The 27,602-nt window shown below is 39.5% G+C and overlaps 1 long non-coding RNA gene across 3 annotated transcripts; it reads right to left on the reverse strand.

Moving 5' to 3' along the window:
- Positions 1 to 8,124: 8,124 nt before the first annotated feature.
- Positions 8,125 to 26,082, reverse strand: LOC143099481 (uncharacterized). Of its 3 annotated transcripts, XR_012981629.1 has the most exons (8): positions 23,778 to 23,787; positions 11,684 to 11,762; positions 10,484 to 10,540; positions 9,752 to 9,836; positions 9,414 to 9,465; positions 8,964 to 9,008; positions 8,722 to 8,760; positions 8,125 to 8,503 (listed from the first exon to the last, which is right to left on the reverse strand). It is a non-coding gene; the product is annotated as an uncharacterized LOC143099481 (long non-coding RNA). The 3 variants fall into 3 exon arrangements; XR_012981630.1 differs by lacking the exon at positions 11,684 to 11,762 and having other exon boundaries at positions 23,778 to 26,082; XR_012981628.1 differs by lacking the exon at positions 23,778 to 23,787 and having other exon boundaries at positions 11,684 to 12,300.
- Between the last annotated feature and the right edge of the window lie 1,520 nt (positions 26,083 to 27,602).

Genomic DNA, 27,602 nt, shown 5'->3' on the forward strand with positions numbered 1-27,602 from the left:
AGGGTTAAGATTAGGCATAATGTTGCAGTGACAGGTTAAGGTTAGTAGTTGGGTTAGATTCAGGGATACAATACATATGTGTTTTTGGTTAAGATTAGGTATAATGTTGCAGTGACAGGTTAAGGTTAGTAGTTGGGTAAGATTCAGGGATACAATACATATGTGTTTTTGGTTAAGATTTAGGTATAATGTTGCAGTGACAGGTTAAGGTTAGTAGTTGGGTAAGATTCAGGGATACAATACATATGTGTTTTTGGTTAAGATTAGGCATAATGTTCCAGTGACAGGTTAAGGTTAGTAGTTGGGTTAGATTCAGGGATACAATACATATGTGTTTTTGGTTAAGATTTAGGCATAATGTTGCAGTGACAGGTTAAGGTTAGTAGTTGGGTTAGATTCAGGGATACAATACATATGTGTTTTTGGTTAAGATTAGGTATAATGTTGCAGTGACAGGTTAAGGTTAGTAGTTGGGTAAGATTCAGGGATACAATACATATGTGTTTTTGGTTAAGCTTAGGCATAATGTTGTAATGACAGGTTAAGGTTAGTAGTTGGGTTAGATTCAGGGATACAATCCCTATGTGTTTCGAGTGAGTCTGTAATTGGGTTTGGCTTGACGTCTATTTAGATAAGCCATTTTGGAGTGGGTTGGTACAGATAGGGGTTAAATTTAATTATAATGTTGAGTTTAAGGGGGTTTTCAGATTAAGTTTATAGTTTATAGTTAAGAAGAGCTTTAGGGATACCTAAAGTTAGAAAGTAAGTGAAACGTTGGACTTTTTGATGAATCAGTGACAGGTTAAGGTTAGGAATTGGAATCAGTGACCGGTTAAGATGAGGAATTGGATTAGGTTCAGGAATATAGACACTATGTGCTCGGAGTGAGTCTGGAGTTGATTTTGATATGTCATTTAAGAAGTTCTAAACTTCAAAGATTTTTCATGCGGAATTGTTTTTGATTTTGTATAAACCTTGTATAAATAAAGATGAAAGAGTCCGACTGTATTTCTTTGAAAAGTCCTATTTTCACAGAAACTAAGTGGGAGGCCCCACCAGACTGTGAAATGTTTTGTAGGACACATCTTCAGTAGTGCTCCTCAGAATCATCGGATGTTTCAGGCCTTTAATCACTATACACCCTCATCTGAGGCGGCCTCGCTATAGGATGATCAGTCCTTAGCGTGTGTCCCCTGTCCAATTGGGTTAACCTATTACGACAAAAATGGAGTGAAAATTCGCAGTAAAGGTTGAGTAGAACCATAGTAGAACCTGTGGAGTTGGTTTTAAATCATGATAGTGCTGTTTGTCTTTTATGGGGGGCCCGTGAATGGTATTGTGCACCATCCCCAATGAGGGGCTAAGCAGAACATTTTGAATGTTTTGAGGCTCCTATTAAAGGATACAGAATGTTTGATAGATAAAGCATATGGTCCAGCTTCTCTGTTTTTATTGTTCCATAAGTTGAGAGTGGTTTGAATAGGGTAGGGTAATCGCCGGTTGCGTTAGCTGGGAGTAAGAGTTGTTGACCTGGAATTGGGATAAATGGTGCTGGTAAATGTTGTCCAGATTAGTGCCGATGAGGTGCAAAGGAGGCTAACGATTCAGGAGTAGGGAGGTCATTGTTTAATGTAATTATCACTTAAAGGGTGGAATAATAACGATCTCAAAACGTGGCTACTGGGGTTGATATCCTAATTAGTTTAATAGTAGAGATTGTGCTCTTTATAACGTAAAAAACCGGAAGTTTTTAACTGTTACCGTTCCAGAGATATAAGCTTTTTTATGTCCTTAATTTAAACTGCATCTTAAGATTGGAAAATCGCGATTTCAAAAAAACGGTTGTAGGGGTTGCTGACCTAGTCAGTTTAATAGTAGAGACTGTGCTCTTTACAATGCAAAAAACTAGACGTTTCTAACCCTTTTGGTTCTCGAGATATGGGGGGTTTTGTGCTTAGTGTTTACCACATTTTCATATTACCTACATTTTGAACTTCGTCTTCGATCCGTCGTTGCGGGATTATGACGATTGTTCTCTTAGTGGGTTTAAAAGTAGAGAAGAGGCTCTTTTTAATGCAAAAAACTAGAAGTTAGTAGCTTTTGTTGTTCCCGAGATACGGAGGCTCAAACGTGGTGAGGTTGATCTCTCACTCACTTCCTGGTTCTGAGGTTTGTTGAACTTCCGGTTTACGATTCCGTCTTTGGTTCGCTGATTCGGGATTATTAAGGTTGCACAATCAGTCGGTTTACATGAGAAAAATCAGCTCTTTTCAATGTAACCAACCCCGAGTTTCTATCTATTACGGTTCCAAAGATATAAGCGTATTTGTGTTTCCACATGTTAAGTTCCATTGATAGAGAATAAACTGCAATGTTATTATGCTGGTGCCCTCTAGTGGACAATGAAAAAGTAAACAGATTGCCATTTTCACCTGACTCAGAAAAGAAGGTTAGAAATATTTTGTTTACTGATTATCTCTTGCCAGTATCTTGTGTTTTAATTGATGTTAACTTGTTTTTTTCCTTTTATTATGGTGTTTATTTTTTACTATAATCTTTATCTATTAAATGTTTTAGAATATATTGTCCTTCTATGCTTCCATTTGTTGTCATTGTTTGTTTTTTGTTTATGTAAAGCGCATTAAGTGAATCCTGTGAATCCGACGCGCTGCATAGAAGGTTTTTAAGGAGTCAGCGTATTGGTTCCATCAGATGAGACCCGTTTGCACCATGGCGTAGGTGTTCCAAATCAACCTCTAGTGGGTTTATATTAGGTTTATCCACCTTATCCTAAAAGGAAGTAAAGATCAGACAGGATTAATTTGTACTTTTGTGTAAAATAAGTAAGTCAATCATTTTTATTAATAAAGAACATTTACGGCAGTGCAAAAACAACCAAAGTGTTGTACAGTGACTAGCTAGAATGAAAATAGAAAAATAAAAGCAACCAGTGTACAGTTGCAACACTGGCCTTCCAATAGATAAGCAGGATAAGGAAAAACTCTGTCCAAAGTGTACAGTTGCCACACTGACAGTATTGATTAAAATGATACACAACGTGAGCTAAGGGCAATTTAGATACATAGAGTGTTTAAAACAGTGTCTTAAAGGAAGAAAGAAGCTAAAAACTAAGAGGCAAAGGCCAATTGTATATATAGTTAGAATGAAATCAGATAATTAAATGGATAAATAAATAAGAGTATGCAGTGTACCGTTACAACACTGGCATTCCAATATACTAAAGGGAAAAAAACATCTGCAAAAAGTGTACAGTTGCAACACTGACAGTATTGATTAATAGGATACATAACGTGAGCTAAGAGCGATTTAGATACATAAGGTATTTTTTCACATTGTATTAAAAAAGGTTGGATTCTGATGTGAGCGGCGTGGTATTTATTAGATGATCAACTCTATGGTTTTCTGTGGTTTGGTATATAGGGGTTTTTATTTTCCGTTCTACTTACCTGTGATAATTTCGTTTCTGATTTGAGACTAATTTGATCACTTTTCCGAGCGGTATTCGATTCTGATGTGCGCGGCGTGGCGTTTGTTGGACGATCAACTCTATGGCCCTCTGTGGCTTGGTATCTAGGGGTTTTTATTTTCCGTTCTACTTACCTGTAATAATTTCATTTCTGATTTGAGACTAATTTGATCACTTTTCAGAGCGGTATTCGATTCTGACGTGTGCGGCGTGGCGTTTATTGCAAATTCCAAAAAAGCGGAGGTGAAGGAGCCAATTTTAGAAACTTTTATACGACACAGGTGTATCAAACGGTCTTGTGACGAGAAGCCGTGAGGGAAGATCACCAGATTGGGCAGGCCTCCCTTGATGCCGGGATTGGCATTCATACGGCCACCTCCCCAATCCTCCAGAACCCCCACAGGGGATGGAGGGCCGGAGAGGTGTGGAAAGATACAAAATAACCTGGTCACAGATCCGGTGTGGAACATGATACAACGGTCCTCACTCACGACTGGATTTACTCCAAGCGAGGTTAATGGAGGGAACGAGGGAAATGCACGGGCCAGCGCTTGTTAAGTATTTTTATAGAATCCGCGGTTATTTCCGGTGTGGAAAGCTTTTATGGGCTTGGAATTCCTCTTAATCCTATCTCTATAACCGCTGTTTAAGGTGGCGTCTTACCCAATCAAGCGGGTGAGGTTCTAGATTAATTAGGCCTAGTGTTGAAATTTAAGTTTTATTATTGGATTTAGGTGTATGGTTAAAACAAGAGTCTAAGAAAGTTATTATTTACTCAGTTGTTCCAGTCAGAAGAGAAACACAAGTGCTACAGAGAAGAACTCTTCGCGGCACCCAAGGCGTCCACGGCTTTATGTGTTCTCAGACCAGACTTTGAGTAAGGATTGGGGGCGTAAATTTAAGATATCTAATTAAGGTTAGCGAGGTGTTGAGTTTTAGGAGTCAGGCCGTGTAGGGGTTAAGCTCAGAATTAAGTTTGGATATAGGGTTAAATTTTTTAGGTGTATGGTTAAAACGAAAGACTAAGAAAGTTATTATTTACTCAGTCGTTCAAGTCAGAAGAGAAACACAAGTGCTACAGAGAAGAACTCTTCGCGGCACCCGAGGCGTCCACGGCTTTATGTGTTCTCAGACCAGACTCTGAGCAAGGATTGGGGGCGTAAATTTAAGATATCCAGTTAAGGTTAGCGAGGTGTTGAGTTTTAGGAGTCAGGCCGTGTAGGGGTTAAGCTCAGAATTAAGTTTATATATAGGGTTAAATTTTAGGTGTATGGTTAAAACGAAAGACTAAGAAAGTTATTATTTACTCAGTCGTTCAAGTCAGAAGAGAAACACCAGTGCTACAGAGAAGAACTCTTCGCGGCACCCAAGGCGTCCACGGCTTTGTGTGTTCTCAGACCAGACTTTGAGTAAGGATTGGGGGCGTAAATTTAAGATATCTAATTAAGGTTAGCGAGGTGTTGAGTTTTAGGAGTCAGGCCGTGTAGGGGTTAAGCTCAGAATTAAGTTTTAGATATAGGGTTACATTTTTTAGGTGTATGGTTAAAACGAAAGACTAAGAAGGTTATTATTTACTCAGTCGTTCAAGTCAGAAGAGAAACACAAGTGCTACAGAGAAGAACTCTTCGCGGCACCCAAGGCGTCCACGGCTTTATGTGTTCTCAGACCAGACTCTGAGCAAAGATTGGGGGTGTAAATTTAAGATATCAGGTTAAGGTTAACGAGGTGTTGAGTTTTAGGAGTCAGGCCGTGTAGGGCTTAAGTTCAGAATTAAGTTTAGATACAGGGTTAAATTTTAGGTGTATGGTTAAAACGAAAGACTAAGAAAATTATTATCGACTCAGTTGTTCAAGTCAGATGAGAAACACAAGTGCTACAGAGGGAACCTCTTCGCGGCACCCAAGGCGTCCACGGCTTTATGTGTTCTCAGACCAGACACTGAGTGAGGATTGGGGGCGGAGTAGGATTAGTTATTTTTGTATGTAAAAATTATTTTGGGGTGTGATGAAAGGGTTAAGTTAAGGATAAGGGCATGTAATGGCATTACATTTTAGATTTAGAAGCGATGGTTGAGGGTGTTACGAAAAGGGGGTCGACTCATGATTAGAGGGGGATATTACGTGGGGAAGAGTCACCACAGTGAGCTGTTATCACCACTGTGCCAAGATCGGCATCTAAGAATTTTAGACCTCCAACAATTCATTGCCCCAGGCGGGGAATGGAGCATCAGGAGGTTTGATGAAAGGAATTTTTATTTTTTCAACCTTGTGTCTTTGTAACAGGCTTGGTCCGATAGGCTCTGGCGGGTTAGGTGTTAGACAATGTACAACGATCCTCCCCAAACTTAGATTTACTCCAAGCGAGGTTGAAAGGAGGAGTCGAGGGAAATGCACGGGCCGGCGCTTGTTAAGCATTGTCACAAGACTTGTGGTTATTTCTGGTGTGGAAAGCTTTTATGGGCTTAGAATTCCTCTTAATCCTATCTACATATCAATTTTTAAGGTGGCGACTTAACGGATCAAAATGGTGAGTTTCTAGAATAATTGGTCATAGTGTTGAGTTTTAGGAGGTCAGACCGTTTTCAGGTTAAATTTAGAGTTAAATTTAAATGTAGGATTACAAGAAGAGACCATATAGTGTTGAGTTTTAAGAGTCAGGCCCTACTGGGTTAATTTTAGGATTGAATTTTTAGGTGTAGGGTCAAGGTGAGAAACCCTATTGCTGTGGGTTGGTTAAGTTAAGGGTTAAGATTAGGCATAATGTTGCAGTGACAGGTTAAGGTTAGTAGTTGGGTTAGATTCAGGGATACAATACATATGTGTTTTTGGTTAAGATTAGGTATAATGTTGCAGTGACAGGTTAAGGTTAGTAGTTGGGTAAGATTCAGGGATACAATACATATGTGTTTTTGGTTAAGATTTAGGTATAATGTTGCAGTGACAGGTTAAGGTTAGTAGTTGGGTAAGATTCAGGGATACAATACATATGTGTTTTTGGTTAAGATTAGGCATAATGTTCCAGTGACAGGTTAAGGTTAGTAGTTGGGTTAGATTCAGGGATACAATACATATGTGTTTTTGGTTAAGATTTAGGCATAATGTTGCAGTGACAGGTTAAGGTTAGTAGTTGGGTTAGATTCAGGGATACAATACATATGTGTTTTTGGTTAAGATTAGGTATAATGTTGCAGTGACAGGTTAAGGTTAGTAGTTGGGTAAGATTCAGGGATACAATACATATGTGTTTTTGGTTAAGCTTAGGCATAATGTTGTAATGACAGGTTAAGGTTAGTAGTTGGGTTAGATTCAGGGATACAATCCCTATGTGTTTCGAGTGAGTCTGTAATTGGGTTTGGCTTGACGTCTATTTAGATAAGCCATTTTGGAGTGGGTTGGTACAGATAGGGGTTAAATTTAATTATAATGTTGAGTTTAAGGGGGTTTTCAGATTAAGTTTATAGTTTATAGTTAAGAAGAGCTTTAGGGATACCTAAAGTTAGAAAGTAAGTGAAACGTTGGACTTTTTGATGAATCAGTGACAGGTTAAGGTTAGGAATTGGAATCAGTGACCGGTTAAGATGAGGAATTGGATTAGGTTCAGGAATATAGACACTATGTGCTCGGAGTGAGTCTGGAGTTGATTTTGATATGTCATTTAAGAAGTTCTAAACTTCAAAGATTTTTCATGCGGAATTGTTTTTGATTTTGTATAAACCTTGTATAAATAAAGATGAAAGAGTCCGACTGTATTTCTTTGAAAAGTCCTATTTTCACAGAAACTAAGTGGGAGGCCCCACCAGACTGTGAAATGTTTTGTAGGACACATCTTCAGTAGTGCTCCTCAGAATCATCGGATGTTTCAGGCCTTTAATCACTATACACCCTCATCTGAGGCGGCCTCGCTATAGGATGATCAGTCCTTAGCGTGTGTCCCCTGTCCAATTGGGTTAACCTATTACGACAAAAATGGAGTGAAAATTCGCAGTAAAGGTTGAGTAGAACCATAGTAGAACCTGTGGAGTTGGTTTTAAATCATGATAGTGCTGTCCCAGACAACAAATTAGGTCTTGCCGACGTCGGGGCGTGTGTGCCTGCCCGACATAAAGTGCGTCGGTAAGATGTCTTATGGAGATCGGTAGCTAATCGGCAAGATGTCGGGAAGATGTCGGCATTAGAATTATCGCCGACCGTGAGCCAACGTAAACCAAATGATCGCCGACCGTGAGCCAACGTAAACCCGATTATTATTATGACCTGCGGCGCGATCCCACTAGAGCGAGGAAATCATTCGGTCGCCTCGCTCTCCCATTGACTTAACACTGGAACAGCTGATTTTCGGCTGCAACGCTGGAAACGCCACAGCATGCTTGAAAATCAGCCCTTCCAAAGTTAAGTCAAAGGGACCGAGGTGTTTGAATGCTTTTCGCCGCTCTAGTAAGACCCCACCGTTATATTAGGTCTTATTGATTTGTTTAGGCTAGCTGCTATCAGACCATTTCATACACAATCTGACAACCTGGGAAATGTCAGTCTAACAGAAAAAAAGAATAGATCAGTGATTTTAAAATTAAGTTTGATGGTCATGCAAATTAGGCTACAGATTTCCGGGAGAAATAACAAAACAGGTGGGCACAGAGATGACCGTTAACATTTATTTTTACTTCGTTTTTACAAAAGTAGTATCAAAACATTTATTTTAACACACAAAACTACAACACAAATTAGAAATTCCCTCCAAAATAGTTAGTCAGTCTAAAAGAAAATAGTCAGTCAGTTCAAAAGAAAAATAGTCAGTCAGTTAGTCAGATAGATAGATAGATACTTTATTGATCCCCAGGGGAAATTCAAGGAAGATTTAGTCAGTTCAGTCCAGTCAATTAGTTCATTTAAGATGCTTGCTTGCCCCGCCTTTGCCGCCCCCCATTCCTATCACTGCTCAGCCGCAGTCAGTTTCTCACTGTCATTTCTACATCAGCCTCAGTGGAGTTTTGTTGGGCAGGATTTTTTAACACAGCACCTAAACAAAAAAATAAAATAAAACAGGGGGAAAAAATAAGACAGTAGCACAAAAGTCTATCTTCGTTTGATTGTTTCTATAAAGACAATTCAGAAAAGTCAAAGCATTTTACAAAAAACTAAAAAAAAAAACATACACAAAAAAAAAAAACAATTAACAAGCAATGCTCATAATACAGTAGTGTACTGACAACATTAGAGAGAACTCGTCCAAAATACCTGTGCATCCAGCAGGAGCTGATCTGGGAAATCTTTGACCTGTGGAAAACAGAAAAAATATAGGTGTTAACAAAAATACAATGTATGAAATGCGTCTTGTATTTTTTTTTATAAAACTGTGTGAGAGAGAAAGACTTCCCCACATTAAAACCGAAACAGGCAGCCAGCTACTCTAGTGACTACTCTCTCTCAGCCTCTAGCCAATCATAACACAGAGTAAAAAGTATAGAAATATGTCTTACTTTGAGGGATCCTGTGTGGAAGGTCTGGATGGGATAGATGGGACACTTGAAACACAAAGATTCAAAAGGTCAAAACAAAGATGAATGATTCTTTTAGGTAACCAGTTTCAGATCATATCGGATTCAGTCAGAATGACGTATGAATGAGGGCAGCCTTTTTGCACTCTGCACAGCCTAGCCTACACGAGAGAGAGAGAGAGAGACTTTTCTTCCTACCCAAATTAAAACCGAAACAGGCAGCCAGCTACTCTAGTGACTACCAAGTGCAATCTCCATCAGCCTAGTAGTAGAAACATTGTCTTTAGACAGTCTGATTGCAGGAGAACAGACTAGATGACTAGACTGTACAGGTCATGTAACCACACTGAGTGTTTGTGAGTGACACAGCTTTAATTGCTTACAAAGTTGCTTTACAGACTCTGTTCTGTGTCTGCGTGTTAATTAACTTACATTCAGGAGAGCTCATCATTGGGTGTCTCTTGCTGCCAATCATCTTGTGCCACTAGGAAATGCAGAAAAGGGGCCGTTACACAAATAACAGCATCACCCAGGTCCAACTAACAGAGCTAAACGAGTGACCCCACACCAGTGGTTCTCAAACTTTTTCTGTAATTTTTATCATTCTCCATTTTGAATAGTGTATTGTATGTGTGTGTCAGTGTGTTCTCCATCTGCATGCTAAATAGTTTACGTTCAGGAGAGCCCAGCCCTTCATATTTAGCTTCCTTCTGCCAATTAACAGTTGTCACTATGAAAAGATAACATACATTACATGTAAAATATCTTACTAAATATCGTTAGTCCTCTGAAGGAGCTCTGGAAGAGGGTGGCGTGGAGGCCTCTGTAACAGTCCTTCGTTATTATCCGGTGTCACTAGAAAATAAAGAAAAACTAAATTATTGGAGTGAACAGTAAGTCAAGTTTATCACAATTAGATAAACTAACGTCAGTGGGCTGAGTAATTGCCACACATTTCTATCAGCAGCAACTCATCTTAACCCAGGTCAATATAAGAGGCTAACATTCACATACAGTATGTTAACAATAGGCTATTTACCGGGCCCTGTTTTGTTACAAGTATTTCTAGGTGGGCCATGGGAAAGAAAATGTTGAGAACCCCTGGTTTAGGCAAAATAATTGTGATTTCAATTTTGACCTAAATTATGGCTATTATTCCATTATTGAGAAGCTCAGCAACGAAAACGGCAACAGCACAGCTGAGCTGTACAATACATCCAGTAAAAAACAATTGTTGTTGGGAGTAACTGTACATTGCTATGAAACAGACACACATAGTAAATGTAGGGAACAAACAGGGATATACATTTTGATTAAATAAGGGATTGATGGAGCACTGGATTTCAGTATGTAAGACAATGTTTGAGTAGTAGGCTAGTTAGATCCATCTGCTCATATCCTGATGACAAACTTCACATGACTGAGACCAAAGTGAACTTCAGCTAAGAACCACATTATAGATTACATGTTAGGGTGATGATGGTCAAGGTTTTACTGTGTACCTGTGTTGCAGCTGTAAACTGGGCAGGATCTGGAATATGAGTGGGGATTAACATTGCCTGTGGAACAGATAATCATGAGGGAGCATTAGTTTATAGACAATTTGAAGACCTTGCAATCAATACATAATATGACATGTTTTAGACCAGGTTGTGATCTAGGCTACTGTGCAATGTGAATGTAGAGGGTGTTTTTGTGAATGTACCGAGTCAAACATTCGTTTAAAAGCAAAATTACGTCCGAAGCGCCACTTTTAAGCTTGCGTTGTCGTTTTCAGGTGAAATGGCCTTTTGATACATGATCGCATCAAATCGCTATTTTAAAAACACTAAGAAGGCTGGGCACAACATGAAACTTTGATCGAAGTCCAACCCCTTTCTTTTTAGTAAACTATGTGTACACGAACAATGTTCTCAATGCTCGAGTTCATGTGTAGAGACACTGATGATACTTCGATCAAAGTTTTTAAGTTGTGTCGAGCCTTCTTAGTGTTTTAAAAATAGCGATTTTGACACGATCATGCATCAAAATAGTAGTGCATTCAAAAGGCCACCTCACCCGAAAACGACAACTCAGAGAAGCTTAAAAGTGGCGCGTCGTACGTAATTATGGTTTTCAACGAAAGTTTGATTCAGGTACAATCCCAAAAACACCCTAAGATGCATTTTGGCGCGACTTACGCTTCAAGTTCTGCTTCAGTTTAAATTGAACGTAAATTACAAATATGTAACCTCTGGTCACTCAGATTCAAAAGAAGTGCCGAACTTCACCTCTGCTATGACTCCTTGCTATGGCCAGCGAAGTGGCAAGCTAACGTTAACGCTAGCTAGCTTCTACCTACCTAACGTTTGCTGAAAACACATTCCGTTAAAGCACTTTCTAACCACAACAAACGTCATAGAATACAATATCTGATTAAAAACACTTCTACAATGAGTTTACATGTGTTATCCTAAGTTAACCATAGATATATAGGCCTACAGTATGTAAGTTAGCAGCTAGCAGCTAACGTAACCAGATAGCTTGAGAAACACCTTGTGTAGCAACGTTAACTACCGTTAATGTTAACCTTAACGTTAACGTACTATCCAAAAAGTTGGCCGACACCGGATTAGTCTATGCATTCTACCAAATATCATATCATATCATATATCATCATCATATAAATTGTGCCATACGGATTTTACACAAGCTCAACATACCTTCGCGCTTACACTGTCCGGCTTGTCGCTTGATGTGGCGGACCAACGGTTGCGTAGATTTAGGCAGCCACCAGCAGCACTTTTGGGAAAGAAAAAAAAAAGCGGGATCGGCAAAATGGTTCCTCACGGTTCCTCCGCCGATCTACGGAGTGCGCATGCATGTTGGAGCGCTGTAGACTCATCCCGCCGATGGTTTACCCACCTAAACTGACAAGTTTTATTTGGCGTGCAGGGGGAAAAAACCTTTCCGACACTTTGCCGCTGGTGCCCTCCAATTGCCGACGTCGGTAAGACCGAACGTGCTGTCTGGGGTTTGTCTTTTATGGGGGGCCCGTGAATGGTATTGTGCACCATCCCCAATGAGGGGCTAAGCAGAACATTTTGAATGTTTTGAGGCTCCTATTAAAGGATACAGAATGTTTGATAGATAAAGCATATGGTCCAGCTTCTCTGTTTTTATTGTTCCATAAGTTGAGAGTGGTTTGAATAGGGTAGGGTAATCGCCGGTTGCGTTAGCTGGGAGTAAGAGTTGTTGACCTGGAATTGGGATAAATGGTGCTGGTAAATGTTGTCCAGATTAGTGCCGATGAGGTGCAAAGGAGGCTAACGATTCAGGAGTAGGGAGCCCAGATAGCAAGCATACGTTGGCACAACGTTGGCACAACGGCATATCATCCGTTGGCATGACGTTGTTTACTGATGTTGTGCCAACTTCATTTTGTCCGGTGGGGTAACGTTGTTTTGACGTTGGCACGGAGAAAATCGTCGTGCGTCACAATAGGCCTACAAAAATCCGTTTATTGCAAAACGTTGGCTTATAACCAATTGCCAACATTTTGTTTTTATTTTCCATTGCTAGTCCATACCGTGAAAATGAATGAACATTATACTTTTATTATCATATGACTTTTATTATCAATGACTTGTTCTCCAGTAGCCTACAAGCCTATATGGAAATGATTGCTTCCGCAATTGCGCATCATGCCTAACAGCTGTTCTAAAACCAGTGGCCTCTCGGGGCTTGTTGCTTAATTCAAGACAGGCAGGCAATATGTTATAAATGTTAATATTATTTATAATATTTATTGACAATAACAAAAATAACAAAGAAATAAATTAATAAAAAATGTTTAAAAAAAACACCAACAAGGAATTGGGGGGTGGGCTGCTCCGGTTCCTCCAGATCATGGAACTATTCTGGAAAAACAAAAGAGTTTGCTCATCGATCCATTTATCAAAACAATGCAAAGTATGTGGGGTTTGCCATATGTGCTACTTACTCGGAGTCAGAATCGCTGGAATCCGAATCACTGAATTCCAATTGACGCAGACGCTGGCGCTGAGTAGCTGTGGAGAAAAGGAGACAACCATCAGTGACAGATTGCCCATTTAGGAGGTTATCACTGAAACTAGGCCTAGGAGGTAAGAATGTTTTTTTTTAATTATTTTTTAAAAAATGTTTACTGTCCCCATCTATTATATGAAAATGCGCTTAACGTTGTAACGATCTGAATTGCGTTGTATTGAGGCATGCTAGGCTATATTTTTAGTTGAAAATGCATCTCCATTTGCAAATAGCATTTTCATATTGCAATCAATCGTGAAATGCACAGCATGCACAGGCCTACTAAAGCCACGCGACAAAATGTTACCTGAGAATGAATGCACGTGATGTTTGCATGAACCACGCGACATTAGGTCAGTTTGGCCTAGGATTAGCCATAGCTAGGGCACTGGACACTTGGTGACTGTTTGACATGTGATAAGGTAAGATTTTTAATTATTGTCTTAAAATAAGGTTAGAAGACTAAGCTAAACTTGGTTACTTTTGTGTGAAGAAATGAAGAGTTTGGTTCCAAAACGCTATCTCCTTTTTTTAAAACATTCAGGTTATTTAATGTGTATTGTGTTGTTTTGATTGAGTAAAGATATATAAAATAACAACACCCAGTTACAGTTCAACTGAAATTATTTGGAAAACAAAATGTAAAAAAAAATATTTATGAAAATTCATTAAAATGGTGGCGTTTTGAAACTCTTCAAATGTAGCACATAGCTCGACATATTTTGTAGCCTATGCTACTTTGGAATAATTAAAATACATAGATATTTATGTTTTTGGTATAATACAGAAATATAAGCAACTGTTGTTGAAAGTCCCGAGTACCGCCATGTATAGGCTAATAGAAAATCGGAGAGATTTCTATTTTGGGTAGGACTTTTTGCCTCAGTATTTTCTGTCAGTCTAAAGCACAACTGATATTGCCATCTATGTACTGTAGGTAGCCTGCTTTGTTTAAAGATCGTTGTCTTTCAAAGAAATGTAGCTGGGCTTTGGATGATATAAAATCACGGTGTCTCTGCAACAAATGCGCATTAAGATTAAACGAGGTTGCATTTTTTGGTAATTGGTGGAGGAACACGAAAATCAGTGGGGCTGTTAAAGCGTAACTGGCCAGAATGCATCCTAGGGTGTTTTTGTGAATGTACCCTAGTCAAACTTTAGTTTAAAAGCATAATTATAGCCTACGTCCGAAGCGCCACTTTTAGCTTGTCGTCGTTTTCGGGTCAAATGGCTTTTTTAATGGAAATCGTAGGGGCACTACTATTTTGATACATGATGGCATCAAAATAGCTATTTTTAAAACACCAAGAAGGCTCGACACAACATGAAACTTTGATCGAAGTCATCTGTGTCTCTACACATGAACTTGAGCATTGTTTGTGTACACAGAGTTTACTAAAAGAAAGGTTTTTAAAAACTTAGTTTTTCTGCTCGCCGCCATCATGCCAGCCAAGGAGTGAGTTGTCCAAAACCTTTCTTTTTAGTAAACTGTGTACACGAACAATGTTCTCAATGCTCGAGTTCATGTGTAGAGACACTGATGATTCTAAATAGCTATTTTGACGCCATCATATATCGAAATAGTAGTGCCCATGAATAATACTTATCATAAATGCTCAAACATTGCTTCCTAGATAATGTGAATTCCAAGCTACAAAACTGAAGTAATTCTAAGGACTGACAATTATATGAATGTGATAAAGACAGGATTTAAACAGAAATATTTTACAGGCTTTTGGTTTTGGGACCCATTCTTGATTAAGACAATGTTTTAACAAAATATGAGATGGTGCAGCAAGAACCTTAGATGATTTAACCTGGAATGACCCATTGCATATACTTAAATGTCTGCCACTATGTCTTTGGATTTCCCTCTTCTTATTCAGGTCTGTAACATACCGATTACAGGGCTCTGCGGTTCTTTAGCTCTCCTCTTCCTTCCTCCACTGCGGTCACTGCTATACTTAAGCCAGTTCTTAATGTGGCTGTCGCACTCGCTGGCAGTGATATTTTGCGCTGCCGCAGCACCTGAACAGGTAACAGTTCTTGATCATTGAAAATACAATGCACTATTTCCAGGAGAATCAAAAAGTGTCTATTAAGCACACTGTATTTAATTTTTCTTTTACAATGACAGCAATGCAGTGGCATTCAGACACCTCTTATAGCTGCAGTGATTTTTAAAGCTGCAAAAGCCTTCTTTTGGCCTCCTCGGCCAAGCCAATTGTATTGGGTTGCCAGTGTGTCTGTGATGAGGTGACGCATTATTCTCCTGACCGCGTCCCCAGCATTCATCCCACCAAGTGCTGTAAGGTGTGTTGTCTACAGATAAGAACAGAAATGTACAGATGTATATAGATTTTATACAGTTAAGAACAAAATTATTCATACCCCTGGCAAATATTAATTTAATGTTGATTTTCTCTCGACCAATATGTTTGTTCTGACTGAAAATGAAACTGCCACATGTCAAAAGGTTGCTTGACAATGTGGTAGAAACATGGAAATAGAAGCATTTTCATCTTTTTTTTTACATATGTATGAATTTTGTGTCCAAAATTATTCATACCTTTTTTTAGATAATGACTGGAAAGCCTTGTTTGGCTGTATGTTTTGGATCATTGTGTGGTTTAATGGCCCGATGCCGCCTATTGGGACGGGTTTCTCGGCAGACTGCCTGATTTTTTTTCCTCCAAAAATCTTACTGTAGCCCCTTGTTTTAGTGTTACCATTTACTTTGAGAAGGTCACCAGGTCCCATTGTCTGGAAAAAAACACCCCAAGCTAATACATTTCTATAATAGCTATTCTGCACTGTGGATATGGTGTTTTGATGGTTGACATTTGCAGCACATCCCAAAATGGACCACTTGGTCATCATGGATGCTGATCATGGATCACTCTTCTTAAAATGCACAACTCTGCTTAACCTTTTATAAGGACACACCTGAACAAAGAATATAGCTTTTGCTTGATTTTTAAATGGTTATGAACTAGGTTTCCAGACTAGATCTCCCTGAAATAAGATCTAGGTGGGCGGGGCTAGGCTAGCTGTCTAGAATCATTGTGAAGACATTGAGAGGCTTGGTATGTATTATGAGAACCATTTTGAGAGCTGTGATGACAAATAAACATGCTTCCAGTGATTATTTAAAAAGGGTATGAATAATTTTGGACATGCCATTTTTCATAAAAATGTTCAAAAAATATGAAAACTGATTCTACCACATTATCTTACAACATTTAGCCATGTAGAAGTGTCATTTTCAAACATATTGGTCAAGAGAAAATTAACATTAAATCAATATTTGCCAGGGGTATGAATACTTTTGTTCTTAACTGTATAGAATGTGTACTGTTGACAAAACATAATGCAGTTGGTTCCAAAGTATTCAACCAACGTGAAATTTTTCACCATGTTGTGGTCATCAATGTAGTCAAATACATACCATAGCTTTCTCCTGTGCTTTCTCTAATAACACATTCTCCACTCTCCTCAGATGTTCTTGTGTCTGAATTGGGAATGTGAATTCCTCTGGTAGAGAGGGCGCTGCTTGTGCTGGCTGCTTCTTAGCCAGGGCCTGGAGAAGGAGGGTGTTCTGGCGCACTTGCGCCTTTATCTCCTCCAAGGCCCTGAAAATTAGCTGGTCACGCTCTATAGGTAAGAAAGGTTTAATAGAAAAACAGAAACATTTCACATTGCTTTAGAAAGTGTTGTGACTTAAATGATTATGTTACACAAATGATATCATCAGTCATGTTGCAGACCAGCAAAATGTTTTGTACCGAATGTGTTTGTCACAGGCTGTGAGTAGGAGGTAGTGGGAGCACTCAAGACCGATGAAAACACCGGTGGTGGCTGGAGTACAGGCTGGAGTACAGGTAGCTGTTTGGAGGAGCCTGGTTTCGCAGGTGGTTTCACTGGTTGTTTCGCTGGTTGTTTTGCTGGTTGCTGGTTGGCTGAGGTAGAGCTTCAAACTGCTCCACCACTTTGGCAGAGGGCCTGCAGTATGACAACAGGACAACACCACAGGTATTAAAACATCAGTGAATCTTAGACTTTTGTTAATTTGTGTACTGTACGGTTCTTACATTCTAGGCCTTCTGAAACTTTCATCCTCAGAAGTGAGGGAGTCTTTCTTGGTGGCCCTCACCAGTTTCTTCCTGGCCGCTTCATAAGAATCTGTATTTGAGGGAAACATTTGTTAAACAAGGAACCATATTGCAGCATGTATAGAAATGAAATGAAGTTGCATTATGATGAATCATGTTATCTCTCTCTCTCTCTCTCTCTCTCTCTCTCTCTCTTTCTTTCTCTCTGTGTTTGTTTACAGGAGGGTCTCACCATATTTCTTCAGTACCCTGACAAAGAACTCCCCCCATGTCTCATCAGGATCCTCCTGATTCTGGACAGCCACCTTACCCCGTTGCATACTTTTGTATGGTGGCCAGAACGACACTTTTTGGTCGACACTCAGCCAGCTTGTGGGCACCACTTCAACCTCATTCTTTTCCGTAAATAGTACAATTGCGAACATGATCTGTAAACTGAAATGATGAACAGATGAACTTAGCTTTAACTAACTAACTTATTTATTTATTTATTTATTTATTTATTTATTACTAACTAACTAACTTATTTATTCATTTATTTATTTATTACTAACTAAATTATTTATTTATTTATTTATTTATTTATTTATTTATTACTAACTAACTCATTTATTTATTTATTTATTTATTTATTATGTATGGTTCAGTCGGTATATTGCAAAGCCATGTTTGACAGGCATTGCAACCATTTTGGCATCAATGGTTTTCTCTGACAAAGCCACCACCTCTACAGACAGTCCTTGAACAAAAGCAATATTCAAATTGAGGGAGTCAACTGGGGATGTGAAAAACGACTGTCTGTTTAAAAATTTCCGTCCCAAAAACTGTGTGCAGCCATCAGCATTGAACATTTTTTCAATTCTAAATATGCTGTGCCCACTCAAAACTATGTTGTTAGGCGCATGGACTGATAAAAAGAATTTGGGACAGGTGTAGTGAGAGAGTAGACTGTGCAACACTGGACTGACATTGACTGACTGACTGACACTGCTGTTTAGTTTTTGTTCAGCGATGCGTTTTACAATTTGCTGCAAAGGTTGGTTTGGCTTTCTGATCTTTCTTTTCAGTTGATGCAGAAAGTTTTCGAAAGGAAAGGCAGAAATTCTCTGCAAGGGGCCAAATTTTCTGACATCGTCTGCCAGGTGGATTAAGCTATGGACATTGTACACAATGAAATCGCCATAAATCACAGAGAAGTTTTGGACAAAGACTCTGATCACCTTCTCGGCGTAATCACAGTATGTTTTTGACAGCTGTGGGCTGCATAGAATGGTTATGCCCACATGCAGAAGGAGGAAGTGATCGTACATAACATCAGGCAGTTCGTTTTTGAGAGCAATGGGACCCGTATACAAAAGAAATGTCCGAAATTCAGTTGCTTTCCAACGGTCCACCTCTGTTAGGGATCTCCCTCTTCTATTGAACTCTTTTGGCAAGCTTTTTCCAAGTTCCACTATTTTTTGTGATATTGATGTTATTGTTCGGTTGCCAATTCTTGTGGGTAGTGGGCCTCGCATCCACAACCAAATGAGCTTTCTCACTACTCCCAAACACACTAAGTGCATGTAATCGAGCACAAATTGGGAGACCATGCCAATGTTGATGTCAGTGAGGGGACTTTCACCATCCTTGTGGTGATCACTTTGTAATTTGGCCTTAAAGCTCTCGTCTGTACGTGGTGCCGCCATTGTCTCAGGGAAGTTTAATCTGTTATTGCACCAAACACCCTCCTGAACACACCTCTCGCAGCCGTAATACGAATTATGATATTTTATGTTTTTGAGGAATGCTCTTGCTGGTGCATCGCATACAAAGGCCGAAATGATTATTTTGTGATTTTGTTGGTACATAACACCACTTGAGGAGATGACTGACATCTCCTCCACAAAATCGGAGAGATACTCTGCCAAATTTGATGGTTTTTTAAACCCAGAGTATAATGCCACAACGAAGGGAATTTGGTCTGGGTCTTCTTCAATTAATGCCAATATTGGCCATAATTGGTTATTGCTACTTTTAAAAAGTGGCATGCCATCAATATTGATTTGCAGGTGGAGTGTTTGAGCGATTGTTAGGGTGGGACTGTCCTGCATCCTCACCAATACACCTTTAGCTAATCCAAAATAGTGCATGGAGCCCCCTGCTTTTTCTTCCACCTCTATGCTTTTAGGAGTTGACAAAAGTGTCCGACCATCTTTTGGGAGATCTGCATCGGGCAGGTGTTTGTTAAGGACAGCAAGAAGACTTGAAAGATGGCTGATTGGTGTGTTTGTTTCCACTGCCCACGCATTTAAATCGTCACGTAATTTAATGTTGTCATATTCCTCATCAGGACTGTCAATGTCAATGTCAAAGTCCTCGTCTTGCATACAGTAATCGATATTTTGGATTTCCTCCAGACCACAGGTGGCGCTTATGTCCTCTAAACTAGAGCTAGTACTAACGTTACACCAGTCTCCTCCATCACAGCTGTCTAACGTTTCCGTCCCTGACATGTAGGAGTCGGAGCCATGGTCGGAGCAGTCGGAGTCGTGAGTAACGCTAACTTTTTCCACATTAAGTGATTGTAGCATAGAGACAATGGCCTCTGTATTTTTTTTTGTATGCCGTCTTAAAGACCTTTTTGATAGCAATTTGTTGCTCTCTGCCATTATTGTGACAGACAATAGCGTAAAGTTTACTAGATAACTGTTAGCATCAAGCAAGCTATAGCAGCTAGCGATATAGCTAACGTTAACGTAACCGTTTTCAGCTAACTTTAGCGAGCGAATCCGACTAACGCTAATTTACACAGTTATCGTTCTTGGTTTATGGTGTTGCGGTCTTGAAAGTGACCTTATAACCACTACTTTACCTGAATGTTGACCAAAACACCACAGTGTCTAATGTTAGACCAAAGTCTGTCGTTGGCGATCCCAGGTGAATTGAAAATCAGTTGATTTCAGTTAACTTTTATTCATACGCGCGCAGGTGTGTGTGTTACATCATAAGCACGAGAGCAACCTATATGTTCTATATTGTTGATGAACACAGTGGACCTTTTAACCTGTAATGTGTAGTGTAGCCTACAGTTTTTTTCTCCTACTCTCTCTGTGTGTGTGTGTGTGTGTGCTTTCAGACTCTGGAAAAATGTACTTATGAGGGCTTTATTTCCTTGAAGGTAACTATATTACACCCCCAGACACACACACACATCAGTAGTCCTATGAGCTATGAGATGTCAGATTGTGTGTGTTGACACTGGAGGCACACTCACCTGTCTTATGTTCTTCAATGGAGGCTGAGGATGATGAAGACACTGTCTGTATGCTTGGAGTTGTGAGGGGAATTCTTGTAAACATGCACTACCAAAGTTTTAGCCTGATGAGCCAGACCTCACATCTTGATGTAGGACCATTCGCAGTGCTCAGTCCAAGGGGCGGGATAAACGGTTGTCTTTCAAATTCCCTCTGCACGCAATAGGATAGTGCTACAACCATGCATTTTCCCACCAGCGGAGCTAGTTGTTCAAACTTTTGCCAATTTAAACAAAGCTTAACTCGTGTCACGCTGTTCGCCAGCAGCAGCATCCATCTTCTTTGTTTTCAAGTAGCAGGGAATTCACGCAGAACAGTCGCAACTATGCCATCATTATGTTAAGTCCGCTTACTGATTCTATACACGATGTGATTGGCCTGACTGAAGTTGAATTTTTCCAACTCGCAAGCCAACGGAGAGTTGCTAGACTACCCTGGCAGCAAATTACATCACCTTGGCCGCTAGGGTGCGTCTAGATTTCTAGGCTACCAAAGTTTGGGATCACTTAGAAATTTCCATTCCACTCCATTATAGACAAAATACCAGCTGAGATCAATTACATTGTTTTTTTAATCAGTGCAACAGTTTTCAGGTTACACAGTATGCGCTTACATAATTGCAAAAGTGTTCTCTACTATTGTAGAAAGAAATGTCTTATCTCTAATGCAATATTTACATTGCCCATTATCAGCAACCATTCATCCAATGTTCCAAAGGCACATTCTGTTTACTAATATATAATTTCTCTGTTTCAGTAGCATCTGTTTCCTGTTACCAGCGTAACACAACACAGACTGTTTTTCTGCCGTGTATTCAGGGCACAGGCAGCTAGCGGATAGTGAGGCGATGTTTTAGCTTAGAAACTGCGTGACATGTCAACAACGTTTGTATTTACTTGTCACAGCCTGGCATACTGTGTTCATTATTCCATACATCTGATGTGTAGGCTAACTGCTGAACTATGAGGTCCGACAAGGGACCAGGGCTATAGGCTACAGTCAGGGCTACCCTGCTGAAAAAAAACAGCCTGACCAGCTTAAGGTGGTTTGCTGGTTGACCAGCTTGTTTGACCACCCTATGATGGTTGACCTGCTAGACCAGCAAAACTCATGCGACAACATAGCTTCGGCTGGTTTACCCAGCTTGCGATGGTAATTCAGCTGGTTTTGCTTGTCGTATCATCTCAAGTCATTTTAGCTGGTGTTGCCGGTCTACATTGCTGATTTATCTGGCCATGCCAGGTTATGTTGGTCATTCTAGTAAACCAGTATGACCGCCTTACACACACAGTATGCACTTACATAATTGCAAAACTGTTCTCTACTGTTGTAGAAAGAAATGGCTTATTTTTAATGCAATATCTACATTGCCCATTATCAGCAACCATTTATCCAATGTTCTAAAAGCACACTCTGTTTACTAATCTAATATCATTTCTCTGTTTCAGAAGCATCCATTTCCTGTTGTTACCAGCACCATGCCATGTATGTCGCTCTGCATTATCCACATGTACACTGACCAATCACTGACTTGTTTCTTGCTGGGCATTTTTTATAACAGTGATAAACATTAAAAACATGAAAAGCATGAATATTTCTTTCAAACAACACAACTTGTGGTGAAGTCAGAGTATGCTTCCAATCAATCATTACACAACAGTGAAAAAAGTTCAAAATATAGTTTTCAATATAGATCGACAGATAGATACTTTATTGATCCCCAAGGGGAAATTCAATTCAATAAGAACCTAGACAAGATAAATTCATATATTGAAATTGGTCAATTGTTATTTCCATTGAATATTTTTATTTAAGTACACCAAGTAAGTACAGAAACCACTGTAAATGTGCCTTTGGCCTATTTGATCCATGCTTGCAAATACACACACCTTCAGCTGTGTTGCTGTGTGTGTGTGTTAGAGGGTGATTGACTAAATAGCACCACTGTACATTGTAAAATGAGTGTGACAAACATGTAATGCAACTTTTTTGTTTGTTTTTAAAATCCATGCTATCTATTTCTCTGTCTAATGTATATTTTTTTGTTTCTATCTGGTCCATTTTGGTACTTTATTGGACCATGGCAGTCATATTTTATGGTGAGGTCACGGGCAACTCCAACTGAAATATCTGATGTTACATGATTAGTGCTTGGATCTCATCTAGCCTATAACCAGAAAGTTGGACATCAGTTCCACCATGAATAGCCTAACTGCTTAACAGTTATACCCATTAGAGTGGAACTTCTAATGGGTGAGCTATAGTATACTTTTTGTTGGAGTTGCGATAGCTTGACCTATTTGGGAAATGCACTCTTTTTCAGTGACTTCTGTGGGTATACTTAGTTACTTATTGGTCATAGGAATAAGTTGGCTACTGCTTTTCTTGATTGCATGTGGGAAAACAAATATCCTAGTCTTACAAACAGAAGCAGGTATGTATAATCTACACACCTATGGCTGAAAAAGTTAAGGTTCATTTAGCAAATGTTATTTTGTAGTATTAAAAAAGATTGTTTTATAATTTATCACGTAATTAGCACGTTTAAGATAATCACTGCAGTTGCAAACAGCCGGTCGGTGGACTGCCGTTGGCGTGACTGTGTTTCAACGTTGTAAATCCTCTTGTTTTAAGAGGCCTTTAAGAGGTCTTACAAACTTCTAAAATTATCTCACAAATGCAATAAATAATAATAATAAATAATAAAACCCGAAATCTTGCGTTGTTGACATTCGCTGCAGTTGCAGCCAGTCGGTGGACTGCCGTTGGCGTGACTGTGTTTCAACGTTGTAGATCCTCTAAATATTTTTGTTTGACGCAGCTTGTCGCAGAACAACATTCTATAAACCAACATTCTATATACAATTGCTTGAGGCGCTGCGGTTGTTGTGACATTGTTTCAACGTTGAAATTCCACCTCCGACACTGCCAACCAATGGCAACGTTGTGACAACGTGTGCTTGCTATCTGGGAGGTCATTGTTTAATGTAATTATCACTTAAAGGGTGGAATAATAACGATCTCAAAACGTGGCTACTGGGGTTGATATCCTAATTAGTTTAATAGTAGAGATTGTGCTCTTTATAACGTAAAAAACCGGAAGTTTTTAACTGTTACCGTTCCAGAGATATAAGCTTTTTTATGTCCTTAATTTAAACTGCATCTTAAGATTGGAAAATCGCGATTTCAAAAAAACGGTTGTAGGGGTTGCTGACCTAGTCAGTTTAATAGTAGAGACTGTGCTCTTTACAATGCAAAAAACTAGAAGTTTCTAACCCTTTTGGTTCTCGAGATATGGGGGGTTTTGTGCTTAGTGTTTACCACATTTTCATATTACCTACATTTTGAACTTCGTCTTCGATCCGTCGTTGCGGGATTATGACGATTGTTCTCTTAGTGGGTTTAAAAGTAGAGAAGAGGCTCTTTTTAATGCAAAAAACTAGAAGTTAGTAGCTTTTGTTGTTCCCGAGATACGGAGGCTCAAACGTGGTGAGGTTGATCTCTCACTCACTTCCTGGTTCTGAGGTTTGTTGAACTTCCGGTTTACGATTCCGTCTTTGGTTCGCTGATTCGGGATTATTAAGGTTGCACAATCAGTCGGTTTACATGAGAAAAATCAGCTCTTTTCAATGTAACCAACCCCGAGTTTCTATCTATTACGGTTCCAAAGATATAAGCGTATTTGTGTTTCCACATGTTAAGTTCCATTGATAGAGAATAAACTGCAATGTTATTATGCTGGTGCCCTCTAGTGGACAATGAAAAAGTAAACAGATTGCCATTTTCACCTGACTCAGAAAAGAAGGTTAGAAATATTTTGTTTACTGATTATCTCTTGCCAGTATCTTGTGTTTTAATTGATGTTAACTTGTTTTTTTCCTTTTATTATGGTGTTTATTTTTTACTATAATCTTTATCTATTAAATGTTTTAGAATATATTGTCCTTCTATGCTTCCATTTGTTGTCATTGTTTGTTTTTTGTTTATGTAAAGCGCATTAAGTGAATCCTGTGAATCCGACGCGCTGCATAGAAGGTTTTTAAGGAGTCAGCGTATTGGTTCCATCAGATGAGACCCGTTTGCACCATGGCGTAGGTGTTCCAAATCAACCTCTAGTGGGTTTATATTAGGTTTATCCACCTTATCCTAAAAGGAAGTAAAGATCAGACAGGATTAATTTGTACTTTTGTGTAAAATAAGTAAGTCAATCATTTTTATTAATAAAGAACATTTACGGCAGTGCAAAAACAACCAAAGTGTTGTACAGTGACTAGCTAGAATGAAAATAGAAAAATAAAAGCAACCAGTGTACAGTTGCAACACTGGCCTTCCAATAGATAAGCAGGATAAGGAAAAACTCTGTCCAAAGTGTACAGTTGCCACACTGACAGTATTGATTAAAATGATACACAACGTGAGCTAAGGGCAATTTAGATACATAGAGTGTTTAAAACAGTGTCTTAAAGGAAGAAAGAAGCTAAAAACTAAGAGGCAAAGGCCAATTGTATATATAGTTAGAATGAAATCAGATAATTAAATGGATAAATAAATAAGAGTATGCAGTGTACCGTTACAACACTGGCATTCCAATATACTAAAGGGAAAAAAACATCTGCAAAAAGTGTACAGTTGCAACACTGACAGTATTGATTAATAGGATACATAACGTGAGCTAAGAGCGATTTAGATACATAAGGTATTTTTTCACATTGTATTAAAAAAGGTTGGATTCTGATGTGAGCGGCGTGGTATTTATTAGATGATCAACTCTATGGTTTTCTGTGGTTTGGTATATAGGGGTTTTTATTTTCCGTTCTACTTACCTGTGATAATTTCGTTTCTGATTTGAGACTAATTTGATCACTTTTCCGAGCGGTATTCGATTCTGATGTGCGCGGCGTGGCGTTTGTTGGACGATCAACTCTATGGCCCTCTGTGGCTTGGTATCTAGGGGTTTTTATTTTCCGTTCTACTTACCTGTAATAATTTCATTTCTGATTTGAGACTAATTTGATCACTTTTCAGAGCGGTATTCGATTCTGACGTGTGCGGCGTGGCGTTTATTGCAAATTCCAAAAAAGCGGAGGTGAAGGAGCCAATTTTAGAAACTTTTATACGACACAGGTGTATCAAACGGTCTTGTGACGAGAAGCCGTGAGGGAAGATCACCAGATTGGGCAGGCCTCCCTTGATGCCGGGATTGGCATTCATACGGCCACCTCCCCAATCCTCCAGAACCCCCACAGGGGATGGAGGGCCGGAGAGGTGTGGAAAGATACAAAATAACCTGGTCACAGATCCGGTGTGGAACATGATACAACGGTCCTCACTCACGACTGGATTTACTCCAAGCGAGGTTAATGGAGGGAACGAGGGAAATGCACGGGCCAGCGCTTGTTAAGTATTTTTATAGAATCCGCGGTTATTTCCGGTGTGGAAAGCTTTTATGGGCTTGGAATTCCTCTTAATCCTATCTCTATAACCGCTGTTTAAGGTGGCGTCTTACCCAATCAAGCGGGTGAGGTTCTAGATTAATTAGGCCTAGTGTTGAAATTTAAGTTTTATTATTGGATTTAGGTGTATGGTTAAAACAAGAGTCTAAGAAAGTTATTATTTACTCAGTTGTTCCAGTCAGAAGAGAAACACAAGTGCTACAGAGAAGAACTCTTCGCGGCACCCAAGGCGTCCACGGCTTTATGTGTTCTCAGACCAGACTTTGAGTAAGGATTGGGGGCGTAAATTTAAGATATCTAATTAAGGTTAGCGAGGTGTTGAGTTTTAGGAGTCAGGCCGTGTAGGGGTTAAGCTCAGAATTAAGTTTGGATATAGGGTTACATTTTTTAGGTGTATGGTTAAAACGAAAGACTAAGAAAGTTATTATTTACTCAGTCGTTCAAGTCAGAAGAGAAACACAAGTGCTACAGAGAAGAACTCTTCGCGGCACCCGAGGCGTCCACGGCTTTATGTGTTCTCAGACCAGACTCTGAGTAAGGATTGGGGGCGTAAATTTAAGATATCTAATTAAGGTTAGCGAGGTGTTGAGTTTTAGGAGTCAGGCCGTGTAGGGGTTAAGCTCAGAATTAAGTTTTAGATATAGGGTTACATTTTTTAGGTGTATGGTTAAAACGAAAGACTAAGAAGGTTATTATTTACTCAGTCGTTCAAGTCAGAAGAGAAACACAAGTGCTACAGAGAAGAACTCTTCGCGGCACCCAAGGCGTCCACGGCTTTATGTGTTCTCAGACCAGACTCTGAGCAAAGATTGGGGGTGTAAATTTAAGATATCAGGTTAAGGTTAACGAGGTGTTGAGTTTTAGGAGTCAGGCCGTGTAGGGCTTAAGTTCAGAATTAAGTTTAGATACAGGGTTAAATTTTAGGTGTATGGTTAAAACGAAAGACTAAGAAAATTATTATCGACTCAGTTGTTCAAGTCAGATGAGAAACACAAGTGCTACAGAGGGAACCTCTTCGCGGCACCCAAGGCGTCCACGGCTTTATGTGTTCTCAGACCAGACACTGAGTGAGGATTGGGGGCGGAGTAGGATTAGTTATTTTTGTATGTAAAAATTATTTTGGGGTGTGATGAAAGGGTTAAGTTAAGGATAAGGGCATGTAATGGCATTACATTTTAGATTTAGAAGCGATGGTTGAGGGTGTTACGAAAAGGGGGTCGACTCATGATTAGAGGGGGATATTACGTGGGGAAGAGTCACCACAGTGAGCTGTTATCACCACTGTGCCAAGATCGGCATCTAAGAATTTTAGACCTCCAACAATTCATTGCCCCAGGCGGGGAATGGAGCATCAGGAGGTTTGATGAAAGGAATTTTAATTTTTTTCAACCTTGTGTCTTTGTAACAGGCTTGGTCCGATAGGCTCTGGCGGGTTAGGTGTTAGACAATGTACAACGATCCTCCCCAAACTTAGATTTACTCCAAGCGAGGTTGAAAGGAGGAGTCGAGGGAAATGCACGGGCCGGCGCTTGTTAAGCATTGTCACAAGACTTGTGGTTATTTCTGGTGTGGAAAGCTTTTATGGGCTTAGAATTCCTCTTAATCCTATCTACATATCAATTTTTAAGGTGGCGACTTAACGGATCAAAATGGTGAGTTTCTAGAATAATTGGTCATAGTGTTGAGTTTTAGGAGGTCAGACCGTTTTCAGGT

Source organism: Alosa pseudoharengus, unplaced genomic scaffold (genome assembly GCF_046254945.1).
Source record: "Alosa pseudoharengus isolate Yale_2024_CS ecotype anadromous, Long Island Sound unplaced genomic scaffold, YU_APseudo_1.1 YU_APseudo_1.1_scf_29, whole genome shotgun sequence".
NCBI lineage: Eukaryota > Metazoa > Chordata > Actinopteri > Clupeiformes > Clupeidae > Alosa > Alosa pseudoharengus.